The sequence below is a fragment of the Pinus tabuliformis genome, chromosome 3_2, assembly GCF_031772625.1.
Source record: "Pinus tabuliformis cultivar Carrire ecotype Pingquan chromosome 3_2, CPIR1, whole genome shotgun sequence".
In the NCBI taxonomy this organism is placed as follows: Eukaryota; Viridiplantae; Streptophyta; class Pinopsida; order Pinales; family Pinaceae; genus Pinus; species Pinus tabuliformis.
The window spans coordinates 27,852,904-27,865,539 of NC_142302.1; positions in this window are offsets into that span (position 1 = coordinate 27,852,904).

The following is a 12,636-nucleotide window of genomic DNA, read 5'->3' on the forward strand; positions in this document are numbered from 1 at the left end:
AACCATAAATCTCATACATAAGCGATAGAGTGCACAGTGAGGCCGACCAAATATGTACCAACAAAAACTAGTGAAGCCAACATGTGCACCAAACCTCATTTAATCTTGACCATGCCACCATCAAAGAAATTTTAAGGTCTAAAATGGGCCTCCTAAGGAATATTATAAAATAATAGTGGAAATAATAAAATAAGATTAGATTACCTCATTAATTTTTGGAGGGAAAAAAGAATAAACTACTTTTCCAACCCATATTTTCAACTTATCTCCATATGATTTTACTCAAAGTTTAAGTGCGAGCACTCATTGGATGCAAAACTTAATTTTTCATCCATGGAGTACTCATGTTGCATAATTTCAATGGACCCTACTACACGAAAAATTTGAAATACTTGAAAAAACCAAGCAAGGTGAAAAGGGAAGAAAAAGGTAGGTTGAAGATCTATTGAAGAAAAGGATCAAGGAAAGGTCATTAAAGAGGATCATATAAGGAAATAATTCCACCATCTATAGGAACTATGTCAAAATCAATGAAGGGATAAAACAAATTAGAAGGAGCCTCCAACTACAGGGCTTGGAAAAAGAGGATAGACCTCATTCTCGAAAAGAACAAAGTTTTGGATCTCATTCAAGGAAAAATCAAGAAGCCTACAGATGAATCAAGTGAAGATGAAAAACAAAGTTTAGAGAAATTTAAATCTTGGTTATGAACCTGATAGTGGTTGGAGTTAAGGATAACCTAATTCCATACATATCCAACATTAATTCCACACAAGAAATGTATTAGGCTCTCTCCAAGTTATTCACAATAAAAAAACATTGGTCAAGTAACAAGCCTCAAGAATGAACTAAGAACAGTTAAGATGACAAATGATGATATTGTTTCATCATGTTTTATAAGGATATCCATAATCAGAGATGAACTCCAAGCAATATATGAAGTTGTCCCAGAAAAGGAGCTCGTAATTACTACCCTTCTAGGACTACCAAAATATTGGAGTGCCTTTGCATCAGGACTTAACAGTTGGAAGGATACACCAACATTTGAACAAATGTGGAATGCATGTAGTCAAGAAGAAGATGAAACATCGTTAGTAAACAACAAGGAGGGATAATAAAACACCTCGAATGCCTATTATTCTCATCACCATAAGAAGGTAACCTTCAAGAAGTTGAAAGGACCAAAGAATAAAGTGGACCTATCCAAGATTGAATGTTACAACTGTCACAATATGGGTCACTACAAAAGCCATTTTCTAAAGAATCCAAGAAATAAGAAGAGAGAAACGAAACATGGGAATGTTTCTGATGAAGATCCACGTAAAAGGAACAAGACCAAAGAATCATAAGTCAAGGACTTATACTACTAATGCCTCTCTCTCTCTCACATAGCCCTCTTAGTATTTTATTTTTGTTTTGAATTGTTTTCCTTTATGTTTTGATTTCTAGAGTTTATAGGTCTAACATGTCTTGTTAGAACGTTTTTCATTTTTATTTTTAGTTGTAGGTTTCCCTCAATATTGGATTAAGAGGGAGCCTCCATCAATTTACCAAAAGATAATTATTTTTTTATTTGTTTCATCCTTTCATGTTTGGTTTCCTCCTCACATCAAGACTTGTTTGAATTATATGCTAATAACCTTTTATATTTTTCGTGTTAGAAAATCTTGTTGAATACTCAAGGGTTATGGAGGAGACTTCAAAGGATAGAATTGAAGCATGGAAGAAGTTATGCCCTTCAAGAATTGATGTCATACAAGGTTTTTTAAGTAACAACTTGAGTTATGTCTTAAACTATAATCTTTGTTATAAAGTTCTCTTCAAGCAAAAGGTATGGTCATTCTTTCTTTTAAAAATTTCTTTACATTACTAACATCGTTATGTCTAGGGATTTGAATCACAAAGATTCTTGTTAGGGTGATTACTCATTGGATTGAATCTACCCTCATTATATTATCATTCTTGTGGAACCCTAAAAAAGTTTCACCATAAAACCCTAACCTAAGGGTATGTCAATGTCAATATGGAAACCCTAGTCTACTTAAGGTTGTTGATGAAATCTAGAATTCCTATTATTTTGATGTTTTGAAATTGTTATGATAAAATCCATAGTCTTTTAGGGTATTATATCTAAAGTTATGTATTAAATCCCTAGATCTTTAAGGTTTGATGAATTAGGGTTTATGAGTAAAACCCTTATAATATCTATAGTAATATCCTAGGAACAAAGCCCTAGGTGTATGTTCATCTCTCTGATCGAAACCCTAGCTTGGTCAAAATTGTTGTTTGTTTATCTCTAATGTATTGATATTTGTGTCTTGGGTTTACTTAGTAGATTTTGTTGTGATATCCTTGTGAATGATTATGAAATCCTAGATATGTATATATTCTAATCGAATTTTTGATGCTCATAGTTTTTAAATTATAGGGTTTGTAACAAATCCCTAGTAGAAGTTTTATATTCTAGGGTATGATGGTATTGTTATTGATATGATGATTAAATCTAGGGTTTGCAACAAATCGTAGTAGAGTCCAAAATGGAATTGTTATTTGATTGAATTCTTGATATCTAAGGATTTGTGTCTCTAAGATGGAATCTAGGGTTTGTAATGTATCATAGTAGATATGTCATATATCTCTAAAAATAATATTGAGGTCCTAGATAGAATGAGATTGATTTCTTGACAAAGTCTAGATGATGTGATATAGGGTTTATGACAATAACCCTAGCAAGAAATTGAATTCCAGATGTGTCTTATGTTGATTATGAATGTAACTAGGTTTATATAATTGATATCTAAAGTATAATGCTTCCATTATTGTATTGACATGATTCTGATATATTTAACTTCATGCTTTTGTATTTGGTTGTACGTGTTGTTTATGTTTTTCAGGTACATAAACTTCAATATTTTGGAGATATTCGTAATTGAAAAACAATGATGAACATGATGAAGAAAACTATAAGGATGAGGATGATTAAGATGACGTTGATGAAGTTGTGAAAGGTTGAAGCTTCTCCGATGTTATAGAAAAGAAAATCGTTGGTCTTTCTAAGTTGAGAAGAAACATGGTTAGAAGCAAAGAGTAGATCTCCCCATTTAAGAGGGAGGGCATATTATGATAGTCATGATGGATACCTTGAAGAAGAAACCAGTGAATGCACCACAAATTTGTGGTGATGTCTTGTTGTTGTTGAAGAAATGAAAGAAGAAAAGCTTCCGACTAGTTGCATATGAATAACTTGATATAAGTGGCATCGAGACGATTGAAGGTTTTGAAGGTTTGTGTTTACTTGTATGTATATATGAAAATTTATTACTAATTTTGGTTTGTTCTTGTCTCTCCATAAACATGTTGAACGCTATGGGAGCATACCCGGATAAATGTATATATCTATTTTATTAGGGAGAGATGAAGCATCTAATGGCATATGCTTGGGAGGACATTTGGTTGGCCTATGTGTATTTGATGTCTAGATCAAAAAGAGGTAGGGTGGCATTGGTCTTGGATTCCTAACCTTGGATACGCACCTAGATCCCCGGGTTAATGGTTAGTTAGTAAGACTGAGGTACCTAGACTAGCTGAAAGCTTTATTCCATCTTATTTCCACTCAGATAGATTACCTTGGTTAGGAATCTAGTCCATAGCACTGTGTGTGTTGAACTCTTCGTAGTTCGTTTTGGAGATCTTCCATATACCTCTAGAGATATAGGTAATTATGAATATCTCCCTAGTTAAGAGGCAGCGTTGAAGAATATGACTAGTGTCAGTCTTCATAATTCTATTGAAAATGTATTTGTCAAAAGAAAGAAAAATAATTTTTGCTATTAAATAAATTGACTTATTAAAGTATGGGTTTCATGCTTGGGCCAATTATTTTTAGATCAAAGTCTCCATTTAAGACTTCTAGGTTTTATGTTAAGTGTCCTTTTCCATGTCATAATGTAAAGAACCCTTCTTGGGAATTATTTGTCAAGAAAGAAAATTATTTAATTGTAAATTAGGTCAATTAGGCCTCCTCCACCAAGTCGGCCTCAAGGAAGGACAAGTCAACCTCATTAGAAGAATTCGATCACCTAAGATGACTATATATAAGCAACAACTCGACTCATTTGTAGGACATCTCACACAATTTCGAATTGCAGTATCTAGGAAGCCGAAAAATGGTGAAGTTCAAGAAGGAAGATGGAATCAATTTTTTTGGGTCTCTCTCTCTCTCTCATGTGCAACAAAATTCTAAAGTTGCATCAAGGTCGAAGCTGTTGAATTAAGTTCGAAGGTGTTGCATCAATTTCAACGCTATGAATTTGTTGTATCAAGGTCGAAGCTATGAAGTTGTTGCATCAAGGTCGAAGCTGTGAAATTGATGCATCAAGGTCGAAGTTAGGAAGTTGTTGCATCCAGGTCAAAGTTGTGAAGTTGCTAGGATGAAGCCATTGAAATTTCTAGATGGAAATTGCAGTCCTGAAGCTGGGTTGAAATTTTGTTGCTGGGAAGCCAAAAATTTTGGATTGTTGTTGGCTTGAAGCTAATAGATAAGAAGATACTACTAAATCATCATGGAAGTCTGACTTGGTGGAGGAAGAAGGTTTGCTGGTCTAGGGTGTTGGTCTATCTCATTTGAATTACTGAAGGAAGAGTTCTTGATTGGGTTTTCCCCTAAATAGGGGTTTTGCAAATGGTTTTGGGCATGATGGTTTTCTTCCCATGGTATTTTGTAGATCCAGTCCAGGGAAATATAGTTATGTTCTAATCCAAGGTTATGGGTTGGGGTTTATGAATGCTTCCACACACACACACACACACACACACACACACACACACACATATATATATATATATATATATCTATATTCTAACATTAGAAGGAATATAATGAAAAATCAATCTGGTAGTCCCGATGTTGGGATCCAAGGGAAAATCTGTGTGTATAATTGTTTTCTCTTCTTACCATTGTTTATTTTTATGTTTGAAGAATTCGTTTGTAGGTAATTTGTCTACACGGTTAAAACCTACAATAAGTTGAAAATATGAGTTAAAAAGTAGTTTTTTTATTTTATTGTTTTAATTTTTTTACCTTTTTACTCCAAAAATGGTGAATTGTCCCCCATGGTTGACATCATCATATTGAATCCTATTGGTTCTTATAAATTTGATTTTTGTTGTACATTTTTTATTTGAGGCCCATTTTTTACCTAAAAAATTCTCTAATGATTTAAAAAGCCATCCAAGGATACATAGCACCAATCAAGCACAAGTATAAAACAAAGACCACTTGTCACATACCAGTTGTAAACAACCTTCAACTCTAAAAACAACTTACATAACATCACCCACTAGGAACAAAAATAATATGTCAATTCTTGCTCCCACAAAAATTGTTAGCGATCCAGGAAGGCCACAAAACCCACTGTTATGTAGAATTTATGACTGTGAACAGAAGTATCTTCCCTAGACCTAGTGGATTGGTCTATAACAATAGAAAGCAAATAATATAAAGTTTCCCTTAGATAAATTGAAGAATGGAACGAAGCTTACTTGGTATCTATTGCAATCTCTTCTCTCCTCTCGGCTTTTAAGCTCCAATTGTAGCTTTGATTGCTATAATTAAAACCTACACATACAATCGATACAAGACAAATATCTACGACATATATGTAGCATTATCCAATTACTCTATTCAATGGATCAATAAAGAATTGAAATAAATGAATGTAATCATAACATAATACTTATAGGAAAACAATATACTCTTTGTATTGATATTAAAAGGAGAGAGTTTACAACCAAGAATAGTAGTTGATCTTGTAGAGATCTCCCCAAGTTGATTTGTCCTTCCTTGTCACAAACCACACCTCAATGTCACCCTAATGCATGAAGATGATAACTCTCTTAGGTTCAAGGCAGCAGCATGAGGGTATGATTAGTCTCCAAAAGCCAACCCTGATGTTGTGGATGGTTGTAGATTTATAGGAGAGTGTGTTAGTTTAGGAATCCTTATCCATTTAACAATATAGGCTTGAGATCCACTCTTAATGGGAGGATGAACTCATGGGATAAGAGATGAAATATACAAGGTAGGATCAGAGAGGATTCGAAGTTCTTATCTAAGGTAAATGGTTGAAACAACTCCTGGAAGCTTCTGGAAGAGGAAGCTTCAAGATTATTTTTATTTTTCTTGAATTTCTAGAATCAACGCACCCCCAACAAGGGACAACTTGTTGCTGATCATCATTGGTGCAGAACTAAGCAACCTGCTATTGAACGTAGGTCCCTAATGTACCAGGGTGTGCTAGGACTTAAAAGTACTGATTTAACGCAGTTAGACCCAAAAACTCAGGGATTTGGAAGAGTCATGATTAGGGCTTTGTTTAGGGATGATTACAAATTGTTCACGGATGTTGATTGATTCAATTTATAGGCCTATTGAGTAGATGCGACAAAATGGCATATAACAACCACCATATACCCATTAAGCTAATGTTTTAAGAAACAACCAATACATCTACATCATTGGAGAAAATTTATCTAAATAGTGACAAAAACATTGATACCAATTTCTAATCTTGATCAGATGAAATGATAGTGATATTTTGGGCACTGTCAATAGGAGGGTCAATGGGGTCACTAGGGAGATCCCTAAGATCACCAGAAGTTGAATCTGATGCCAGAAAACTTTCCACCCAACCCATTCGAGAGTCTACATTATCTAGACATAATTTTTGGTTCCTTAACATATGTTTGATGTCCTCCAACCTAGAGAAATCATTATAGCTTTCAACTTGGTTGTATTTAAAAGTTAATTGTAATAGAGTGTCATTTGTTGATGCAAATCCACTGAGTGCAATAAATGAAGTCATCTTTTCCAGAATATTCCTAGATCTAAAAACCATTTTTTACCTTCATCAGCCACGTTCGAATAAAAATGATAAGGGAGTTCCCCTATTTCTCTAGACTCCATTAATAAATCTCTTTCCTCACTTCACAAGGAACGACATCAAAGAAAGTTGCAACTAAATTGTAGGAAAAAGGCCAAATTTTTTTTAAACCCAACATTACCTACGCCACCCCTCCTATTCATCATTCTTTGGTGAGGAGGCATGATGGAAATGGAATGGGAGAAATGAATGCAACCACTAAGATAACCTCGACTAGTGAAGCAAGAAAACAGATGGAACACCGAACCTTGAAAGACAAACCTAAAAACTGCCAAATAATTCCCAATTTCCAAACAAGAGGACCAAATTCACCATAATGCAGAGACATAATGGACCATATTTCCCATTTCCATACCAAACCATAAAATCTCTAGAAACCCAAACTAGTAACTGAATAAATTTTGTCACCCAAAGAAAACAATGACCCAACAAGGTGAAACCCAGAAAAACTAAATAGGCTTGCACTTGAACTAACTGAATAAAGTTTCAACACAAAAACTCAAAGTACTCTAGAAACATGAACTAGATAGACCCAAACAAAATATTGTGAATATACCAAGATGCTACAGAAAAAGTGACAATCCCCTCAAATTCAATGATAATGTAATACTAATATGTTATCAATAGACCATAACAATAGCTGCAAATGGAGAAGAAATACCTCTACATTTGCTAACACATTATCCAGAATGATCAGAATTGAAGGTGTGGACATAGGGCCAACAAGCAAGCCCAATCTCTGCAACATGCAAGCGAGAAACCAAGCATATCAACTGAAATCAATCCAAGTGCAAGAGGTCGAGGATAAATCCTCACCCCCACTCTCGCGTTGTATGTACCTCCACCACCCAAAATCGTAAACATATATTTATAATGACAAGACCTTTTGTTCATACTTGAACTTGATTTCACTATAATTTTTCATGCGATGGCCATAGAAGGACACCTGTGATTAGGGCATGAATTCCAAATAAGCCCCAATTCCTCCACCATTAGCACACCCATTAGGGATAAATATATCATTCTATAATAAATCCTGGAGCTACTTAATATCATCCACCAAAGCAGAAGGATGCCAACCGTCATCTAATATTAACTCTATAGATCTACAACCCATGTTCGCCATGAAATATGCATCCCAATTTCTTGATCTCCTAGTATGCATAACTATAATATATTCCATCTTACAAAGTAAATAACTGATACATCAAAAAACACCTTCTAGTCACCAACTTCTTACAATTTTTCCTGGAGGTTATCCATTTCAAAGTTGTTGAATACACTCTATGGAAATTTTTGAATCACCGTTAACCTATAGCAAAAGAAAACCCTCATAGATCACTATCATCAAACCTTTTCCCAATGCCAAAACCTATGCTAAGTTATTTCTAGTCAAACCACAACTTTGTAGAAAAAGTCTTAACATTTATGTGACATTCCAAACATGAAAAACTTCGCCAAAGCCAGAAATTCCTGGATTACCCTTAGAATCTCCATCAAAATTCAATTTAATAAAACTAGAAGGAGGATGCGAGAACACAATGTTTGATGAAGAAGTAATTTCCTAAGGAGGCCTATTGCTGCAGGTGCTCATGTTCTAAGTCAAGTTTAGTTTACTCAAGATCACTACCTCATGGCTATCAACCTTCCAATCATCTGACACACAAGAGATAACAAGAAGGGTTTATCAAATGTTTTGCATAATCATTTAACACTATAACTGATCTCTTATTACCCATAAAAATTTGTCCATTCCTTTCCTTCCACAAATTCCATAAAACAAAACCTATAGTCAGAATCCAAGATCTATTAACTATAAAGTTTTTGAACACAACCTAACTCCATTGAACTAATAATTCTACTAAATTATTTCAATTTCAATTGTTAATACCAAAAATGAAGAGAAGGATAGCCAACACTTCCACTACAAATGGATGGGAATTAAGAAAATGCTCCATAATTTCTTCCACATTTGAGCAAAGTGTATAGAACGAGGGTCATTCAACACCCTTTTTTCTAATATGTTCCCAAGTAAGTAATCTTTGACTTATAATCAACCATAAGAAAGTATATATTTTGAGCCAGTGAAACCTTGTCCACACCTTACTCCAAATGATATACTTCTCTAAAATATCATTCCTTTCACAAATGAAATAGGCCTCCTTTAAAGTAAGCATACTTGTAGGAGTGTGACCCCAACACAACATATCTCTGTCTTGCGAGAATCATATTTTCTTTTCCCTTAATTCCTATTGAAATTAATCCCATGGAAAATACAAGGGAGAACTAGGATAGTCTTCCTTACTTCACCATCTCCTCCAATGCTTATCATCCAAATCCTCTTTCTAATAGTCATTAACCCTCACTGCACCTAGACTAGTTGTGAAAAATTACAAGCAACGAAATATTCTCTCTTAGAAATTCATGGTAAGTGTTGCCAAGAATATGTCCAAAACAAGGTTGAATATCCCTTATGTATCTTCCAAAATGTATGATTACTCACCATCTAACATTTTTGCTGAGCCTACCTCCATATGATTGATCCATCAATATTCAAATCACATCTTAAATTCTTGTTTTGCAACAAAAAAATAGCGTACTTTCTCAACCACATCTGCTTCCATAACTCTGGCCCACCTATCAATCGCCACCGCCAAATCTTAGCCCATAAGGCCAAACTTAGTATTTTAGGGTCATATAAACCAAATCCTCCAACACATTTTGGTAGAATTAGAGTCTTCCATTCTACCAAGAACCATTGTTTCTCCTTCTTTGCGCCTCGCCAAAATAAATCTCCCCATTTTGAAATTATATTATTCCAAACCAATTTTGGTGTAGGCATAACTGATATTTGATCAACCATGATGGCCTAAAGCACTGATTTCATGAGGACAAGTCTCCCTGCAAAATGCTCGAAATGTATAGATGTAAATATTGTTATGAAGCTTTAGAAGAAGACTTTGCCAACATGAAACACGCTTGGGATTCAAAACTAATGGCATGCCCAAGTACTTAGAAGAAAGCGAAGATCTTTGGAAATATAGAACCTATGCGAAATGACATTAAACTCTTTCCTTACGGTTAAAAAATAAAATATTGGACTTTGTATGATAACAAGCATACCTGATGCATCCATAACGATTTGAGAAGGGAGTGGAATTTTTATTATAATAGGAATATGTGATGCATTCATAAAGAATTTCCCAAGCCCTTCCATATCTAGAAAGAACAAAAATGGAGATAAGGGGTCACCCTATCTGATCCCCCGTGATGGGTTAAAAGTAGCAAAGGGGGAACCATTAATCAAGATAGATAAAAGGGGTGTTGAAATGAGATATCTGACCCATGATATCCATTTCTAAGAGAACCCAAAAGCATCTAGGACCTGTAATAAATAATCCCAACTAATTCTATCATAATCCTTTGACAAATCCAACTTGATCAACATACCTAGTTTCTTCAAACTTTTGAGAGAGTGGATAATCTCTTGTGCCACTACAATAATTCCACTATAAGTTGTCTCCCCTCTACAAATTTGGCTTGTTCGAGAGAAATAAGGATCCCCATCAAAGGCTTCAAATGATTGACAATAATAGAGGTAGTCACTTTTTAAATTACATTGCATAGTGTGGTCTAAAACCACTATATCTTTAGATATTCCCGCCATAGGAATTAGAGTGAAAAAAGTAGCATTCAAACCTCTCCACATAGTTTGAAGCTACCAAGATTCCTCCACCACCTCATGAATTTCCTTTCCAAAAAAAATTCAACTAGTTTTAAAAAATCCAAAGTAGAACAATTAGGACTAGGAGATTTATTATGGAGCATAGCTAGAATTAGTTCATCCACTTCATGAAAAGAAACTGGTCACATTAAAGTTGATTTGTACACTTGACTAACAATTTTTTGGATACACTATAATTTTATTAATGGAATATTGTCTATTATGTGAAGGCTCTGTTAGTACATCCTTATGAAAATCTATCAATTCCTCCTCAATTTACTAATTCTATAATTTCCTTTGTCCATCTCTACCAGTGAATGAAAAAATGCGGTTCACATGTCTATGTTGAATCATAAATTTATGAAAAAATATTGAGTTCTTCTCGCCCTCTTTCAACTACTAAACTCTAGAGTTTTGTCACCACAATGAATCTTCTTATTTTCTCTGTGTTAACTTATTTAGTATAATCCCCTCTTACTTTACGAAATTAGAGGTTCTCCCTTCTATAGTCATCTGCTACTGAATATCCTTCACATGACCTTCCAAAATCTGTTTTTCCTCCAAAATATGACAAAATTATTTCCTATTCCATAGCCAAATATATATCTTCAATTCTCTAAGTTTCAACTGCAGGGTATGCATCTTGGTCTTACCTCGAACCAAAATCTTATCCCACCATACTTTGGCTTTCTCTAAAATCTTAGGCAAGTGAAGCCAAAAATTATCAAAATGAAAGGGTTTGTTACACAAGGCTCCTTTAAGATCAATTTCCAAATGAATTGTCCAGTGATCTGAACCAAGATAGGGGAGAATAATTTCTTCAATAAAGACACCATTGTCCAACACCAATTCAGATACCAAAAATCAATCTAAACAACTATTGACCTAGTGTTAGCCCCCCTTCTATTATTCCATGGAAAATTTCCATTAATGGTTGGTACATCCACCAGTTGCAAACGTTCAATAAATTCCATGAAAGAGGTAGATTTCGTGTCTAACCGATGAATCTCTCCTTTATATTCATCCAATGCTTTAATAAGATTAAAGTACCCCCATATAATCCCTAATGAGTTGGAGATAAAATATCCAATAACCTAAATATCCGTAAAAAATGATAGCTTCTCCCTTCCCATATGAGAACCATACATTGTTGTTAAACATACCATCTCCTTTGAACTAATATGCGAGAATCTGCCAAAACAAATGGAAAGGCTAGCCACCCAGTCTTGAAAGGTTACCTCCATCAGGTTCCACAAAACTGCTAAACCTCCAACACTACCTCATGCATCAATATCCAAAATTGCACATCCCTTCTAGCAAGTAACACCTATTTCTCATAGCTTGGACATGGAAAATTTTGTTTCCTACAAAATCACCAAGGAAGGATTTTTAAGTTTTATCCTTTCCAATATATGAAGTTGTTTCCCTTTACTATTAATACCCCTAATATTCCATGTGATTCTTTTCATTATAAAGATTGTTGAGAGGGCAAGAAAAATGTCGAAATATCATTTGCCTATCCTGAATTAATTAACTCTTCTCTATTATTTTGAAGGAGTTTGTTAGGAAACCAGCTCACAAAAAGATAGAAAAGATAGATCAACGCCTTAGAAATAATCCTCTTTGAGGGGGCAACCTCCTTTACATTACGCAAATGAACAATTCTTAGATGATTCAAATGAAAAAACCTCCTTTCTATATATAGGAGTCTAAGGGGTCACAATATAACCAAGCCAACCTAACAATAATAATATAAAGGCAGAAAAATAACAATAGAGGGATTCTATGGGGCACAGTAATAACAATATAAGGACAATAGGGGCACAAAAATATTAATAAGGGATACAACTACAATATTGATGGGGGAATCACTAGTATTATAGGGACCTAACATGCCCCTCTCCTTCAAAAAACTGTTTTCCTCAACATTTGAGTAGCTCTAGATGATTCTATATAAAATTCTCATCCTCC